This window comes from Anas acuta, chromosome 24 (assembly GCF_963932015.1).
Source record: "Anas acuta chromosome 24, bAnaAcu1.1, whole genome shotgun sequence".
Classification (NCBI taxonomy): domain Eukaryota; kingdom Metazoa; phylum Chordata; class Aves; order Anseriformes; family Anatidae; genus Anas; species Anas acuta.
In genome coordinates, this window is record NC_089002.1 from 5,914,316 (window position 1) to 5,931,040 (window position 16,725).

The following is a 16,725-nucleotide window of genomic DNA, read 5'->3' on the forward strand; positions in this document are numbered from 1 at the left end:
GAGCAGTCTGTGAATATCTGAAAAAATGACCTCATTGTCATTCTTCAAATCTTCCCTTCAAGCCTCGCAGCACAGCGAAGCTTGCAAAAGAGCACCAGATGAATCTAGACTGCTGTGGCCACACGCTTTCACATTCTCCAACATCTTTTCACTCACAACTATTTTTCATGTGGTTGAAAAGAAAAGCAAATGTGTCAGCAGAGCCCCTGAACACCCACCCAGGCTCCTTCTCATGTAACTTGCATGGGGAAGGAGAGCAATGAGGCAAATGGTTTTAGCCCCACGTGCAAATCTTCCAGAGTCTTAGCTACAAACCCAAGGAGCTAAACCACACAAAGCATCGTGTTGCTACAGGTAGTTCCCAGATAACCCAAATTATCAGCACTTTGGGGCAGGACTAAGTGAGAGGTGCTGAGACCCCAACGGAGGACTCGCTTCTGTAATGCCTTACGCATGATTGAAGCTTTGTTGGTCTCCAGTTAATCTCAGAGGGCTGATTGCAAGCATTCTGAACCTTGGTGAGAAATTAACATGTGGGGGATCCCTTCAAAAGGAAAAAGCAAAGCCCTAAAGCAGAGTCCCGAACCCCACGTGGAGTGCTGCAGGGAGGGCAGGCACAGCACAGGGTGGCCGCAGGCAGCGGATCCCTGGCAAAAACAGTGCTTGTTCACACTGCCAGCCCCTGATCAGCCTGAGTCACACCACTTTCCTTCCAGATGCTCAGGGAGCATTAGCAGGGACCTGGGACCTGTTCCGAGGTCAGGCAGAGCGGTGGAAGGGGTGCAGAGCCCGTCCTGCACCAGGGTACGAGTGAGCTGGGGGCATGGGCCTGGCAGGGAGCCACCAGGGTTTGAAGGGAACAGTGTGATATGTACCTGTATGTATACATGTGATATGTACCTGTATGTATGTGTACGATTGCACAGTGCTTTCATAAAGCCTGTAGTACTGCTGGACACAGGGCAGGGTGAGCTGGGGTCAGATTTTTCCTTTCCCTGTATAAACCATCACTCAGCAGTGTCATTTATAACTGTATGTAACAGAAAGTTACTCATTTCTGAAGTTTTGCTAGACTCCAGACACTAAAATGCCCAGTGGGAGAAGCACGGCAGAATGCACTGGTAAATAAGTACAGGATGGGACGCTGAAGACCAGGGATTCATTAACAGCTTTTAAGGGAAGAAGGGAACATTACGCTCATCCCGAGTATTGGCTGTTCAATGTCCAAAGGCAAGAAAAATCCTTCTACTTGCAGACAAGTCACGGCTCACAACTGATTTGCTTAATTCTGCAATATACTAGTGCTTTCTATCAAGCTCTGTAACCTCATTTTGCTACCATTTTTTATTAGGTGACTTGGTTTATTCTAGGACCAGCCTGCTAGGGGAGTTACCAAGAGCTGCTAAAGATATTCGCAGTTCCAGAAGCCTCACAATTCAAGAGGAGGTGATTTAAAAGTGGAAGGGACCCACTGTGCAGATGAAGAACAGGAGCACACAGACTGACTCCCGAACTATATATACCGACCTCTGTTCCAGACCCAGCATTGATTTAAGCAGTGCTTACAGTAAAGCAGGCGCTTAAGTGCTTTGCTGGATGATGGCTGGGACACCGAAGGTCTTGGTGGGTTCAGCCCAGCTTCTCCCTGTGGTAGCTAAATCCCTTTTGTTACATCTTGCCGTATTTCTGTCACTTCAAGGAGAATATTAAGCCTTGTCTCTTACTAGCCATCTGCAAAGAGAAGTCTAATAAAACTCTGTAATGAGTTCTCACTGCAGAATCCTTACCCACCATCCACGTTTTGGACACCTTTCACCTCATCTGTCCACAGAAAATGACCTTTCCCACATCTCGTGGCTCTGATCTGTTAACGCTGAGTTCTACATTACATTCACACCCCCCATGACATGACTTAAATCTGAACCAAGACAAGGGTAAAAGGTGTGGGGGGAAAAAAAATCCAGATTTAGCTTCTTTATAATTGATGATTCCATTTAAGAAATAGAAAGAACGACTCAAGAGAGGATAAAAGATACCTTCTATAGGAATGCATAAATTTACAGAGGGACACACAGCTTTCATGACTCATAGGAGGATTTACTATCTATATTGCCTTTTATCATGACAGCTTAAAGCTCATCTGCTGCAAATGGTTTCAAATTAAATTTCTGGGGTATGAACATGCAGGAAAACGATCCACTGACTACGGTACTGAACCTGGTGTTTTGGCTGTGCCATGCAAGGTGATCTTTTGCTCCTGAGCCTTCGTGACCACAGCATCTTTGTGCCTCAGTTCACCACTAAGGGTTGTGACTCATCCAGCTGCTGCACTTATACCGAGATGAAGTAAGTTAATAATAGAGACAGGGCAAACATCCTGTTTTGTTCTTGGTTCACGTAATTGGCTAAGATGTAGCTTAATTAACCACCCTTCCCTCCCTATAGGATGGGCTGACTGCCATCACTTACCATACATAAAGCACTACAGGGTCACTAAATACAGTTCTTTATATTAAAAACTTGTATCACAGAATCACCCTGATAACTGTACCTCCCGCTGGCAGCCTTCATGGAAATGCCAGAGATGCAACAGGGCCTAGAGACTTGAACACCCTCTCAGCTCCAGAGCTGCTGTCTTTCTCGCTAACGCACGTTACTGAGGCTGTGCGTGGCACGGAGCTGATTCTTGCTGAATCACTCGGAGGCTTTTTGCTGCTTGTAAATTACTCTCAGCCCGGCTGCTTCCCTGCCACAAGCATTAGCACGCAGCATCTCAACCGAGACATCCAGCAGGCAAATCCTAGCCCGTGAATTGCCGTCAGGTTCTGCCCCAGTAATATTCCTCTTACTCCTAAGCCCGTGACTCGGGTGAAACGCATGGCACCCCCAGCCACCAGGGAAGGGCTCTGCTTGCAGGGGCTCCAAGCACTCTGTTCCGGACTGACTGCTCAGAGGGGTTTACAGATGCATTATGAGATTCCCAGTTTTTGCAAGCACTCATCTCAGTAGCCTGGATGCAGGCGAAAGCACCTCAAAAGATGACACAATCAAGGAGAACATCTCAGCTGCCACCGCAGCGCGTCAGGTGTTTCATCTGCTGCCCTCGCCCTTCTCCGCTGCGAGCAGGGGCTGAGCTTTGCCCCGGGGCTGTAAAAGATCACTGTGTTTGACGACTGGATGAGTAATCATCCCCAATTCCCTGCTTCGCCCTGATCCCCAGCTGAGTCACTGGGTCCCTGTTGATACCCTGGGCTGGGTGACTCCTGTCTAGGAGGCTGCCAGGGATTTTTGCCATATGGCAACAAGGAGATTTGATTAGTTGACTGTTTCCTATTTGTTTTAATTAGTAGTTTATTAGCCATATGTTAAATTGCACATTTCAACCACTCAGCAGCGTTACTGGAAGTCAGAAAGTGTCTGGATGGGGTTCTGTTGCCTCCTGAGCCACGTGGGTTTTTGCTTTGAATGCAACGGCACATGGTGGGAGTGCACGCCTCCGTGGGTGCCCTCTGCATCTCCTGTCTTATCTCACTGCAGCTCTCCTGCCACCTTTGCCAGCAGCAGGCATACCAGTGGGCCTGGTACTCAGACAGTAGGAGGTCTGCTGTAGGACCCCCACTGATCTCCAGGAGAATTGCCCCGATGAGTAATCCTGTGGTGTGCAGATGAGTAATCTGCCTGGGCAGCAGATTAACACGAGCTTGAAACCCCTGCACTAATCACCCTGTGGTGCTTGCACCTCTTTGCTTCTGCATTCACATCAGTCAGTCATATGAAAGTTAATGGGAAACAGATCAAGTCATAAATAGCAGTAGATTCCATTTTAAACTCACCACAGCATCTGCAGGGACCTGAGAGCAGTTTTCACCCAGCCCTAGTGCACGAGCTTTTACCTCGGACACATCCTGCCACCAAGGACTGCTACTGCTGCACGCAGCTCTCCCCAGAAATAGCTAGCCAGTCCTTAAACAAATCCCACACACCATCACATCTCTCATCAGGAAAACACTGGAAAGGTACTTGCAGCACGTGGCTAAAAGCAGCCTCAGAAAGCTCTGGGCAACGTGAAACATCCCAGCCGAGCACCAGCGAGGTGCGGCAGTGCCTGACCCGTTGCCCTGCTGTCCACAGGACATTTCAGTGGCATTTACAGACTTTGATCAAAGTTCCATTTTCCAGTAGCTTCAGGTTTTACTACTTCTGCACACAGAAATGCATGAATGCTCTACTAATTTTACCCTTGACTACTTCTACGTTTTCATATTCTTGTAATCTTTCTCCATTATAACACCACATGTCAAAGTAATTGCACAGAATTAAGCACCAAATTCTGGCTTACTGGCTAGGCTAATTTGTTTAAATTTGTTTTCCTTCCTTCACCCTTCTGAAAAGTGCAAACATCTTTTTATACAATTATCTTGATGGCCTCTCCATGCCTATTTTACTCCTTCACAGAAATGCTAAAGATTTAGGTTCACACCTTTTCTTGGAAAACATCTTTAAGGTTAACTGGTTCCCAATGCAGTTTACAAATGCAGGTTCCTAGAAGTTTAGATTGACATTTATATTCTTTTTCCATTATTTCATGGCGTGTAATTGTCTAAAATGCAGTACCTGCACCCTCAGATACTACATTTCATCAGCGTGTTACTCTGATTCACTCTTATGCGCTTGCTCCTTGTGTGGGCTCAGATCAATTTTTAGATTCTAATGACTGACACATTTTTAAAACACATTTCAGTTGCATGCTTACAATAGATCCCAGGTGCGATTTGCCAGTGTGGATGACTGCAGCCCCAAACACTTGCCATTTGCAGTAGGGATGCTGAGGAGCGGGTGCCCACAGCCACACTACCAGTGCCCTCTGCTGCTGCTGGGCGCAGGGGGAGCCTCCTGCACCCCGATGGAGCTGCAGCCCCCAGTCCCTCCAGCAGCCCTGGGCTGAGCACGCAGCTATGTCTTTAGTAAATAACCCACAGCAGGGCAGCAATGCTGTTTGCCATGGCTTAATAATAGCTTTTCTTGAGCTACCATGTTCCACTGCCCTCCAAGCAGTTAAACATCAACCTATTAACGCTCCCTGTCCTTTCCTCAGCCCGGGGAGCTGTGCCAGACATAGCCACCAATGGGGGCGGTGAAACCAAGGGAGAATTGTTATTCTGAGGGTGACACAAGATGAGGCTGTAGAGCTGCCCATCTTGCACGAGCCAGCAGCAGCATCCCTCCCTGGCCTTGTGCCAAGCGCGGTAACATTTTGTCATCTGCGCTGTGACAAAACAGAGGCGCTCACTACAGGAGTACTACAAGTGGAAGCAGATTTTGACTAGCAGACCCTGGAGAAGGAGTTATATCCAGCAGCACATCCCAGAGCTTGTTCGTGCTGCTCTTCCCTTGCTCAGATTAACGCAGTAAGCCCAGGCCCACACACGGCTTTGCCTCGCACACCCTTCAGCTGACGCACGTGCCCCGAGCCCTCCTGGCTCCCTGCAGTGTCGCTGCACCTCCAAACCATCACAGCCAGCTCCAAGACACTCGAGTCACAGACCTTGAACTTGACACCAGGAGCAATGAGCTCTGCCAGGGTCGGTGGGATGTTCATCACCATGCTCTCGATGGCTGTGGTGCCCCTCTGCCACAAACCTGTTGACGCTGAACTTCTCAATATGCCAAGGATGCTCCTGTGTTCCCCAGCTCTGCTGATGGCCTCTCCCCATGAAACGAGTCCCACCCTTCCCAGCTCAACCACTTTGTGACACAGAGGAATCACCAACACTTCCTATGGCACAAGACCCACGTTTGTGCACAGACGCAGTGAAAGAAGCCTTTCTTCAAGAGCTGAGGAGTTTCATATTTATCCTCCCTGGTCCATGGGAGATTATAACATCGCTGGACGTGTTAGTAAACACTGACAAATGGGACAAAATGTGGAGTTAATCCTTGAAGCCTGCTGAAACTAAACATTCTGTCCAATTTGCTAACAAGTACGGATAGACACACACACTGTGGCCTCAGCGTAGTGATATTAAATATTTAAAGTTACTTACTAAATACACAGAGGGTCTGAACTTCCAGCTGGATGTTGTAACATGCAGATTCTGGGGAAGTACACAGAAAGGCAGGCATGCCAGCAGCTCAGCCCGGGTGCGAATAACTGCAAGTTATCCTTCAGCTGGAAAATAAGACAAATGAGACAGTATTAAAGCAACAGATTAGAAAAGATGCTCCCTTTATTAAAAAATAGCAGTACATTCTTTACATTTAGCATAAAATCTGCTGTAATTACCTAGCAGTTGGAAAGCAATTTGCAACAGGCTTTATTGTTCAGCATCTGTACCAAATTCTCAGGGAAACATCCACCAGGGAATAAAGTAAAATGAGATGTGCCACAGTAACTACAACATTTAAATGTTTGCACAATGGAAATTTCAGTGAGGCTTAAATGAGCTACAATGCAATTCTCCATTTGTGGTGCTGTTTTTGTTTTGTTACTTAAGGGGCTCTGGGTTTGACTCCAGCTTCTCTTTCTCCCATATATACACACACCCCAGGAATGTTATAATCCACACCCACACCAGTAAGGTTATATTACCAAAAAAATGTTATTGTAAAAAGAAAAGTCAAGTTTGTTGCAGCCATAGAATAAGAAACATTCTAGCAGGTACCACCACCAGGTCTTCGTTATTTATCAGTTCGTGCATCTCTTTGGTTTTAATTTCCACGATAAAGAGAAACTTAAAAAGCTTGTAACAACTAATGACTTGCAAATTCACCACAGCATCCCAGAGGAACTATTTCATCCAGTGGAGAGAACTGGAGTTCACACCAGGCTTTGTGGATGCTTAAAGGAGGCTACATTTTACTCCTATTTAGCCACTTGTAAATCTCGCCTAACCCTACTTCAGTTGACACAGGCAGTAGAATAGGATTGTGTTGGGAGTAGATAGCTGAGATTTAGTTTTGCACCTCCCTGAGGCACCGATCAAAGCCAGTCAGGAATTCTTGTCTATCTTGGGTGTTGAAACCTGTGCCACGCAGGAAAAGAATCCGAGCCCGATGTTCCTCAGACTGTTATGTTCCCAGGGGGCCTCACATGTCACATAACTTCCACCTTGAGTTCACTGGATACCTGTTTATTCCTTCCTTCTTTTTTCTCGCCGATTAAATAACATCCCTTCTGATTTAATTTCAGACCATCAAATAAAATAGAAACGCATCTTTGCAAGGAAATATATCTTATGTTGAGTTCCAGCCTGAAGCTAAGCAGTATAAACAAATTCATCCCTTTCAGTAATGAGGATGTGATTGCAGGAGTGCTTGGAATTAAGGAATATTAACAAACTCCCTGTATTTTTCTCCCATCTAGAATTACGCTTCAGAACTCTACCTCGTGCTTTGCCACCCTACATGATCCTGCCCAATTAGGCTGTGTGCCCTCAAGCCTCCAAGCGGCTTATTAGTCTTACAAAATGCATAGGATTAAAAGCGCATGTCTAAGCTCTACAGGCTGAATTTTACTCAGCATGACTGCATGGATACAAATGAGAACAGAACTCGATTCTATATGTTTACAGTACCGTGCAAAATGCTTTAACTTGCTATATAAATATAAAGCGAGTTCCAAGAGGAGGAAGTTAATGTTCACGTCTCTTTCAGATCAGGAGCAAAGCACACTCAAATGGGGTATCAAAGTCTTATCGGGCAAAATAATTCCCTCAATCAACAGAAAAAGGAAAAATTCAACCAATGCTCAAAGAAACGCGATGAGCTGCGAGCGAAAGGAGCCCATGTAGATGTGATGATAGGGGGGATGTGACTGTGTGCTCTGTGGGCTGGTAGGAAAGCCAGGAATAATAGGGAGCAAGGAGAATCAGACAGACATTTACAAAAGTCCTAGACTTTATTCAATGAATTATTTAAAGTCTATTTCTGATCCGGCACAGGAGTTCACTTGATCTCCTGAAGGAAGCAATGGGAGCCCCATCACTTCTGCCATTCAAAACTGGAACGAACACAGGGAATGTTTCACAGGAAACGTAGCAGACACCAGCAGAAGACATGGTTTGTCTGGTTATTTATTGCACCTCGAGTGCACTGAATTCACGAGCACCTCCTGGGCTGCAATAAAAGGGACCTACCACTTCCCCAGAAATCAAACAGGCCACCTTCTGCACCAGAAAGGCCTTTCAGGCACAAACTGTCGTTTTCTAAGCCTTCTGCAAACAAATAACAGCAGGCTGGATGAGGCGTTTCAGACGTACAGAGGGATTGCATTAAGTGGTAACAAACTTGTCCTGAAATTCATTTTAGTAAGACAATACTGACTGCTGGAGAGGATGATGCGATCCAACAAAGCCTCTGAGCCCCAAGTGGTGCCCCCAAGTCCACGCACACTGCGATGGGCAAGCCTTGTCCTTCTTACAGCCATATCTAAGAGCTGGAGAGAGGCTAGGATTACGAGCCGAAGGTACCGACCTAAATCACTTGAAGGTGAATGACTTTAATGACTTCACCAAGGTCTCGCGCAGTATACTGCAGCAGTCATTTGGGAACATTTGTGTTCCAACACAGTTCCACAGTTATGAGATCATGCTTTCTACTTCATTTTGCAGAGAACAGAAAGATTAATGGAAGATGCATCTCCCCTACACACACACCCCAAAAAGCCTCTGCAGACCTCATGTCTCCACCAAGCGCCCAATTCCCAGGATTTGAGGGACCGCAGCACATTTGTAGAAAATGGAAGATGTATCTTAGGACCAAGGATAATACTGACAGCCCAATTTTCCTCATTAGGTGAGAAGGGCACTTCTATCTCAGGTTGAAGTTGCTTCATTTGCTGAACAGCCCCTTTATTCCTCCATCTTTCTTGATATCATGCAGGTGATTATTACTTCTCCTTCTAAACTGTCTTCGTTTCTCTGCCCTACAAATATCCTTGACAACAAGTCCCACGGTCAGAGAAGAACCTAGAAATGTACTCTCGGTTTACCTTGTTCAGCACATTTACAGTAGCTGGACCTGCCCATAAATAACCATACTGCAAAAGGTGAACGTGAAGGAGTTGAGATGCATAGATTGATAGAGAGAATTTCTGAGTTCTGGGCAAAGCTGAGACACAGGCTCTTTCACTCCTATTGAGCTGCAGTAATTTCATGTCTCTGAGAAGAAGGAAAAAAAGCTGCAAGCATGAGATTATTACATTTTGTACATTATACCCTGATAGAAGCTAAAAATAGACTCCAATGGTTGCTTAGTGCATTTCAAATAGCTTTCCTTAGAGGTAAAAAGGGGATTTTATTTGAAAAGCCAGAAGGTGGGATTTATAACGTCTTAGAAAAGAGCTGAACAGAAAATCGCCAGTTGTCAGAACAGGAGAAGCAGGGAGCTTGCACTCCCTTTTCTTCTCAAGAGAGAAGACAAGGGCTGTTTGCAGAAAGACTGTTTGGGCAGTCCTCGGTGCACTACGTGAAGAATATGCGAGTGAACTGATGGCACTTTGCCTCTCCTTCCTTTACACCACACCACAACGTTTTTATGGGTCCTACCACACCGCAGAGCACGCCCACCCTGCAGACAGCAGGGAAATGCAGGAGGACCTGCACTTGATTTAGGTGGCTCCGTGTAGCTGGGGAAGCCCAAGCCCCATGCGAGCTCATTTCCCTGCTTCACAGGGTACATCTGTCGGGGGAGTTTGGGGACGCTGGGACAGGAAAGCCTGCAGCTTTAGCTTGGTAATGGGGGCAGGAACTGGGGAGTCTCAACCCCCTGCCCCAGCCACCAGATAACATCCAACATCCTCTGGGCTTGGTGTATTAACAACTTTGGGGCCTCCACACAGGCTAATTTCACTTCGTAATTGCTTTCTGCTTAACCATTTGGCATGGCATGCTTCACGTAAAAGTCTGTGTAAAACAGTCACGTATTTTATTGCAGTTAAGACGTTGTGTTAAGCGTAAAACCTGCTTGCCTTTAGTTTGACTCATGCAATTCTTCCAAGGTCTGAAATACTGAAGTGTAGGGACTGACTGCCATTCTCATTAAAAGCACTGTGATTATCATTTCGTAATAAAGAAAACGAACTGTTATAATAAAGATTTATAGTTGTAATTGAAAGACATCTTATGTCAGAACAATTTTTGAGACACACTCCAGGTATTAAGAGCCATTTCCTGCAGTAGTAACTGCTGTAGGACTAGGCAACTCGTTAACGTGCCTACATGGCAGAAAATAGCCTCGAGATAATTAGAGTTATGTCCATATAAATAGCATTACCTATTCAAAATGTTTAGATGCTATTAAGGCTTATGCAGAAACGGTTGCAAGCAGAGAGGGAAAGATCAGGTTGGGAGGACAACGACCAGAAGCTCAAGCATCCAAGGCACATTGCGCGACCTCTCAGACGCTGGGACCCCCAGCTCCCAAATGTGAGAACCACTGCTGGGAGGGAAGAGGGAGTTGCATTAAAATGTTAGAAGACTAAATTAACATTCAAAGAAAACAGGCATTGCATTAATGGATAGTTATGCCTTGATGTCAGAGGACACGTATTGAGAAAGTTGTATTTTTTGCATGCATTGTCAAACCAAAGACCTGGGGGCGGCGTGCATTTGATGACAGTAATCGTACCAAAATAGATAGATGTCCTAGACTTATTCTGAACACTCAGCATGGTTTCTGTGTTCCACCTTCTAAATGATGTCGATTTAGAGAGTGTTGATGTTCAGCTGCATCTATGATTAACTGGAGAATGTTGCTTCAGTTCTGCACTTTATAGGAAACCAGTGCCTATGCAAACGCACAGCACGAAGTTCAGGGAGGTAGTTGGGTATGCAGAGAAATAGTAACTGCCTGTAGGGGTACTGGGTCTTCATTACCTGCATTCATTGCAACAATTAGAGATGGACTTGGAGGCTTGAGAGTGAACGAGACAGGCTGACAACTTTTTTGCATAGGGAATTGCCCCATGCCAACAGCAGGGTGGCCACACTCCTCCGGGGAGACATGGCAAAGCCTCAGAAAGGGGAACAAACTCCTGCGAGCAGCATGCTGCACTGCTCAGGGCTGTGAGCAGGGCAGCAGTTTAATGGGTCTTGCCTCAGAGACTGCATGTGATAGTCTTTACCAACCACTCAGTAAGTTTTTCCAATGGTTAATTACCCTTACTCTAATTACAGCCCTTTCTCTAGCTTGTGCATGTCTAGCCATGCTTTCCAGCCTTTGGATCTCGTTATATTTATATTATAGCATCGGTCTGAGGGAGCTGGGAACAAGGAGGATGGACATCAATGGGGAAAAAATAAATGCTGCTCCCCCAGAGAACACCCTCAGTCTGTGCCAGTGGTTAGACGTGGCCCTGGCCCTTCAGCGAGCTCAGCGCCCTCCTTTCGCATTCAGGAAAAAATGGAAAGGTAGAGAAAAATATACTTCAATAAAGTGATTTTGCCTCTAAAAGTTCTATTATCAGATCAGACTTATAAAAGAAAAGCAGATAACTAAACTTAACCGTGTGTTTCACAAACAAAATCGTTGAGGTTAGGGATCTGTAGTAAGATGACAAAAAAACAGGAAATTACAAACTTGAGACTGACTGACAATTTATCCTCTGTACAGAGGCCTCAGAACATTATTGATGACCCACTTTGTCAGCAACTTCCTTAACTTTAACACAGTTTTTTCCTTTTACTGGAGAATTTGGGACATTTTTTATCGAGTACTAGATAAGTCCTTACTGCGATGAAGGTTAAAGAGTTTATAAGGGAAGTAACAGCGCTCCTCTGACGCGCTGGTTAGCGGCCAGGCCCGTCCCCGCTGCACTCAAGGGCCTCGTTACAGCAATGCCCAGGTAGTTTGAGCAATGTCTGCTTTTATTATTATTATTTTAAGTGAAAACCACTGTTACTTTTAATCCTTAACAGAATTTTATGTTGCAAGTCAGCATATGATAAAATAGCAGGATATTCACCAGTGTCAGAGCGAGGATCCTAGCAGTAGGCCTCAGTGCCGTGAGAAATGTTGTAGCAATTACTCCTTGTGATCAGCATGTTAATCTCCCTTTTTCAAATCAAATCCAAGGCTATCAGTATGATCTAGCAGCTTCTCCTGAGCACAGCCAGCACCAGCTGCAGCAACTCCTCCTGCCCTTCGCCGAGCCAGCGTGATGTGAAACATTTGTGCGGGCAGAAGGTGAGGTATGGAGAAATGGAAAGAGAAGGGGAAAGTGCACAGCAGCACTGGTTTTTCATATCACAAACATTTTCCAAGCCTACACAGAGGTCTTGCAGAAAAGAACAGTCATGTCACCAGCCCCCAGGCCCTCCCTGCTACAAACATCACCAGCTCCAACGCACCAGCGTCAGTGCCCCCGTCTCAGCTGGGGATGCTCTGTCCTGTACAACCCACAGGGACTTTCTGTCAACAATTTGTTTCAACTGCTTGGTTTCTGCAGTCTTTTATGACCCGTTTCTCTCCACTTTAAATGTTTTGGCACAGGAATAGCATCAAAGAGCTAAACAGAACTTGTTACTCATAATATCCCCGTAATCTGATAAACAGCGTCCAGCAGATCCAGATCTCAGCAGTGCCGCAAGACGAATGCTCAGCGCCCGGCTCCCAAGCAAAGCGGTGCTGGGTGAGCAGCCCTGTGTATTAAAGCACACTTCAAGGCGACGTGACCCCACAAAAATATTTGTCAGCATATGCTGCACACACCAAGAGCCGCCCCAAGCACCCTACTCTCAGCGCAGAAAAGGCAAGGAATATTTTACTTGCAACTGTGGGGATGATTTTCTCTGAGCTTACAGCAAGTCGCCAGACACTGGTGATCGTGTGGCATGTTGTGGGGCCACGGAGGACTTGCACGATGGTCCAGAGTCCAACAAGACTTGTTTGCTGCCTCATGCTTTGGCATGACAGAGCACAGACACATCCTCATTGCCCAGACATCACCTTGGGAAGGGAAGGGAACTGAAGAAAACCCAAGAGAGGATTTCACACCTCTTAGCACGAACTGGCAACATCCAGATTCCCGTTTCTTTCTCCACCATGTCAGCAATTTGCAGCACCTGCCAGGCGAGGCAGGAACCAAGCTGGAAGCGGTGAGATGTCAGCAGCCCCCAGCTCTTCTGCAGCCCCAGAGCTCACCAGCAGCCCTCACCCTGGAGGCAGAGCAGAGGCGGTGGGGCCAGAGGCTCGCCCTGGGGCAGCCAAAGCATGGGGCGAGGAAAGGGCAGCAGCGACTCGACCCCAGCCCCTGCTTGGGACCCCGGTGTTTTTTCATGTATTCCCCTCCACCCAGCACCCTTCTCGGCCAAATGAAGCTGCTAACAGCCAGCATTTTCTCACCTCAGACAGGGACGATGAGGCTAATGTGACTAATGTCTGAAAAGAGCTCGGAGGCAGCTGGATGGAAGCGCTAGCATTATGATTAATTCCACAGACTCATGTGGATTATAATAAGCATGAAACCAAGCCATCGCACAGCGGATGTGCAGTATTATGCTGCTGTTGTCTTTGTGGGGTGTTAGTGTCTCAGCAGCAGTTCCTAACCAGCAAGAGGGCTACATATCACTTGTCTAGAGCACTCGACAGCTCCCCATGTCCTCAAAGGGAAGGGCACATCACACGAGCTAGCAGCAGACACTAGGCCAGCAGCACAGGTCGCTTCACAGCCCGACCGAGGCAAGCTCCTGAATCACGTCAAGGGCTCAGAGATGGCGAGGTGACAAGTATGGCATCAGCAGGGTCAACACTGGAGCTGCGACAGCATCCAGAGGCAAATAACTCCTCTTGCAGTGAGCAGAGGTGTGCTGGGAGCAAGAACACCTCCTGCCCGTGGCTGCACCTGCACGGCCCCCCTCAACTCCACCCTGTGCTGTGAACACGGGTGGCACCACTGCCACAAGCAGGTCCCTCTGGCTCTGCCCTCTGCTTGGGGGGAAGATACGGTGCTGAAGGAACAACTCGTGTGCCCAGGGTCATGCAACAATTAGAGCTTCAAATTACAGGCAAGAAACGCGGGCACCAATCCCACTCTCTCCAGTCCCTGTCAGGGCTGCTTTTACACAGAGCATAAATAACGATTTCCTTCATCACAGAACGAAATATATTTATTTTCCTCATGTCTAAAGCTCATTGTGGAAGAATGTGATAAGTGCAGAATTTGACTTAGAAAATTGCAGCAAAGATTAGAAGAGTGCGAACACACACACACACACACACTACAGTGTTTACAACATCTACCAGTAGTACCAGTCTCCTGCCTGGCTAAAAATTCAGTGAAATGTAGCCAGAACACACATTCTCATCAGAATTCCTTCTTGGGAAGGACAGCGATGTGGTACACCTCGCAAGGGAGGTGCAACAGAGCTTTAAATAACCACTTACAAACTTTCCTTGCAAAGAAAATTACAAGTCGGTTAATGCCAAGAAATCCCAGGCTCAGACTGATAAAATAGACTGCCTTCTGCATTGTGTGGAAGGAGCTGAAGAATCATATGAAACTTTTCAGCCTAGCAACCAGGAGAGAGAATTCTCACTTCTGCTTTCTATCGAGAACGTCTATTTCAAAAGAAAGAGCTGTGATTCAGATCCCGTACAAGATACACATAACTTGATTAGGGTAAAAATAATTGCATCTACTTGCAACAGGGAGAATTTGGGGCAGAAATTTTATATCTAAAGACTTCACCTGAAGCACTATTTAAAAAAAAGTTTTCCTGCTGGCTTACAGCAGGGTTCAAGTCAGGTATCCTCAAAGCAAGATGTTTCACCTCTCTTTGGCCAGTTAATTTAAAACAGGATTAATAATTCCTGCATGATTAGGATTTTATGAAGCTTAATTAATTAAAGGTCATAAAACGCAATGAGACTCGTGTATGACAGATACCAGATAAATCCAGCCCATCAGCAGGGGAGTCGCGCTGTGCAAGATGTACAAGCAGCTCCGCAGAACGACTGCCACGCTCAGCCAAAATGCGCTGCTCCTCTCCTCCACGGGCAGCGTGCGAGGCTCTGCGCACACGCAGGAGCAGAAAACCCTGAAAAAATCTAGAGGGGAGAGAAGAAGCCCCCAGCCACAGACAGCAGGCACGGGTGCAGATGGGAGCTGAGCACTGGAGGTTTCCTCCAGTGCTGATGCACCCAGCACCACACCAGCACTGCTTGTGCGTGCACGCCCAGCGCGGGGTGTGCCCATGCAGGGAGAACACAGCTCTGAGTGTGCACATGCATCGTTGTGTTCAAATGAGCTCGCTGTTCTCCAGGACCTTTAATTACTAAAAATGCCACAAATCCCCTTAATATGCTACACTGGGGTGGGCAGAAGGGGCTGCTCAGGATTGAAGGAGGATAAAGAGAATAAAATGCAAATCTCCCCGCAGTTTGTACTTAGGACTAATACCTAGCACAACAGATTCGTTTGGAAACACGCCTGTGACGTTAAACTCGTCAGTCCTCCCCACCTCTCAAAGCCTTTGCTCAGTGACAGGCCCATGCCAGCTTCTCGAGGCCGGCGCAGCATTTGCTTGGGAAAGGCAGCAGCTCTCCAGCTTCGGATCCTGCCACCAAGAGCCGGTGCTTGAGAAGCAGTCGGTGCCTGCAGCCTGAGACCAAAGCTTGCAGAGATGGCACCCCGAGACACAAAAATCCAAGCCGTGCAAGGGTTCGTGCGAGGTGTCCAGCAGCACCCCAGCATTCCCACCCCCATACACTCCTCTGGGTGGGAATGAATCCGCACAGCTGGCTCCAAGGGGGCCAAAGCTAGGGAAGGATGCAGTTGGATATGCAGTCGGATGCAGCAAGTAGCATCACAGGCCCTGGAGGTAACATCAGCAGGCAGCCTGCAGTGATCAGCCCAGCTCCATCATCCAGCTTTGGAGCACTGGGGTCTGCCTGCATCCTATTTAAAGAAGTTTGTTGGTTGGGAAAGGCTCCAAACCTCTTAACAGACCACTTCTGTCTCTGTGAAATTATCAGGAAGGATAAGAGCACAATGCATAACAATAAAAAACAAGACAAAGCCTGGCCTGATTTTGAATAAAGCCCCTGCAAATCCATATATGCCTGGGTTCTCTTTGGGAGGCCAGGTAGTGATGGCCATTTAGGCATCCTGCTTCACTAAGAACCCAGAACAACAAAGCTTATATCCTGTGAATCTATATAAATACATTAGACAGAATGAAAACCGCATTGAGATTAGATTTCCATCTCTTAACATCTACGTACATGACAGAGGGGATTAGTAAATGAACAGACCACTGAAGGAAGGAGAGAGGATTAACAATAGAAAATAGGGAAGGAAAAAAAAACACTAGATAATCAGTGGCTGCTCTTCGGAAAAGAGACTTAGGACAAATAGCACAAGCGGCTTCAATTTATTTACTTCTGCAAATGAGAGATACAGAATATGAAAATGAAAGAACAATCTTCCTTTAATCTGTGGCAAAAGCTGGGTATAGCCCGGACAGGACATCAAAGCCACTAACGAGAGGGAGTTCTCCGGGAACATGCTCTGACAACTCTAATCATCCTGGGGCCCGGGAAGCTTAGAATCCAATTTCAGCTCCAGCTATTATGGCAGAAGTTTTAATCTCTATTCTTAGGCAAACAATTTGAGGGAATGATGGATAGATAAATAAATGAACAAATGAATAAAAATCAGGCTCGGAGACTGACGCAAAGAAACCATTTCTCACTGACATGAGCATCGCATGCTGGTGTGAGCTTGTG

At 46.6% G+C, this 16,725-nt stretch overlaps 1 protein-coding gene and 1 long non-coding RNA gene across 4 annotated transcripts in view; one reads left to right on the forward strand and one right to left on the reverse strand.

Moving 5' to 3' along the window:
* KCND3 (potassium voltage-gated channel subfamily D member 3) overlaps positions 1-16,725 on the forward strand; it is a 110,226-nt gene that overhangs the window by 34,128 nt on the left and 59,373 nt on the right. The gene's annotated exons all lie outside the window — the stretch shown is intronic.
* The window catches only part of LOC137843993 (uncharacterized), a 97,144-nt gene that overhangs the window by 33,026 nt on the left and 47,393 nt on the right, over positions 1-16,725 (reverse strand). For both annotated transcript variants that reach the window (XR_011089765.1, XR_011089763.1), the window contains exon 2: positions 6,045-6,169. This is a non-coding gene — a long non-coding RNA (uncharacterized lncRNA). The remainder of the gene's footprint in view (positions 1-6,044; positions 6,170-16,725) is intronic.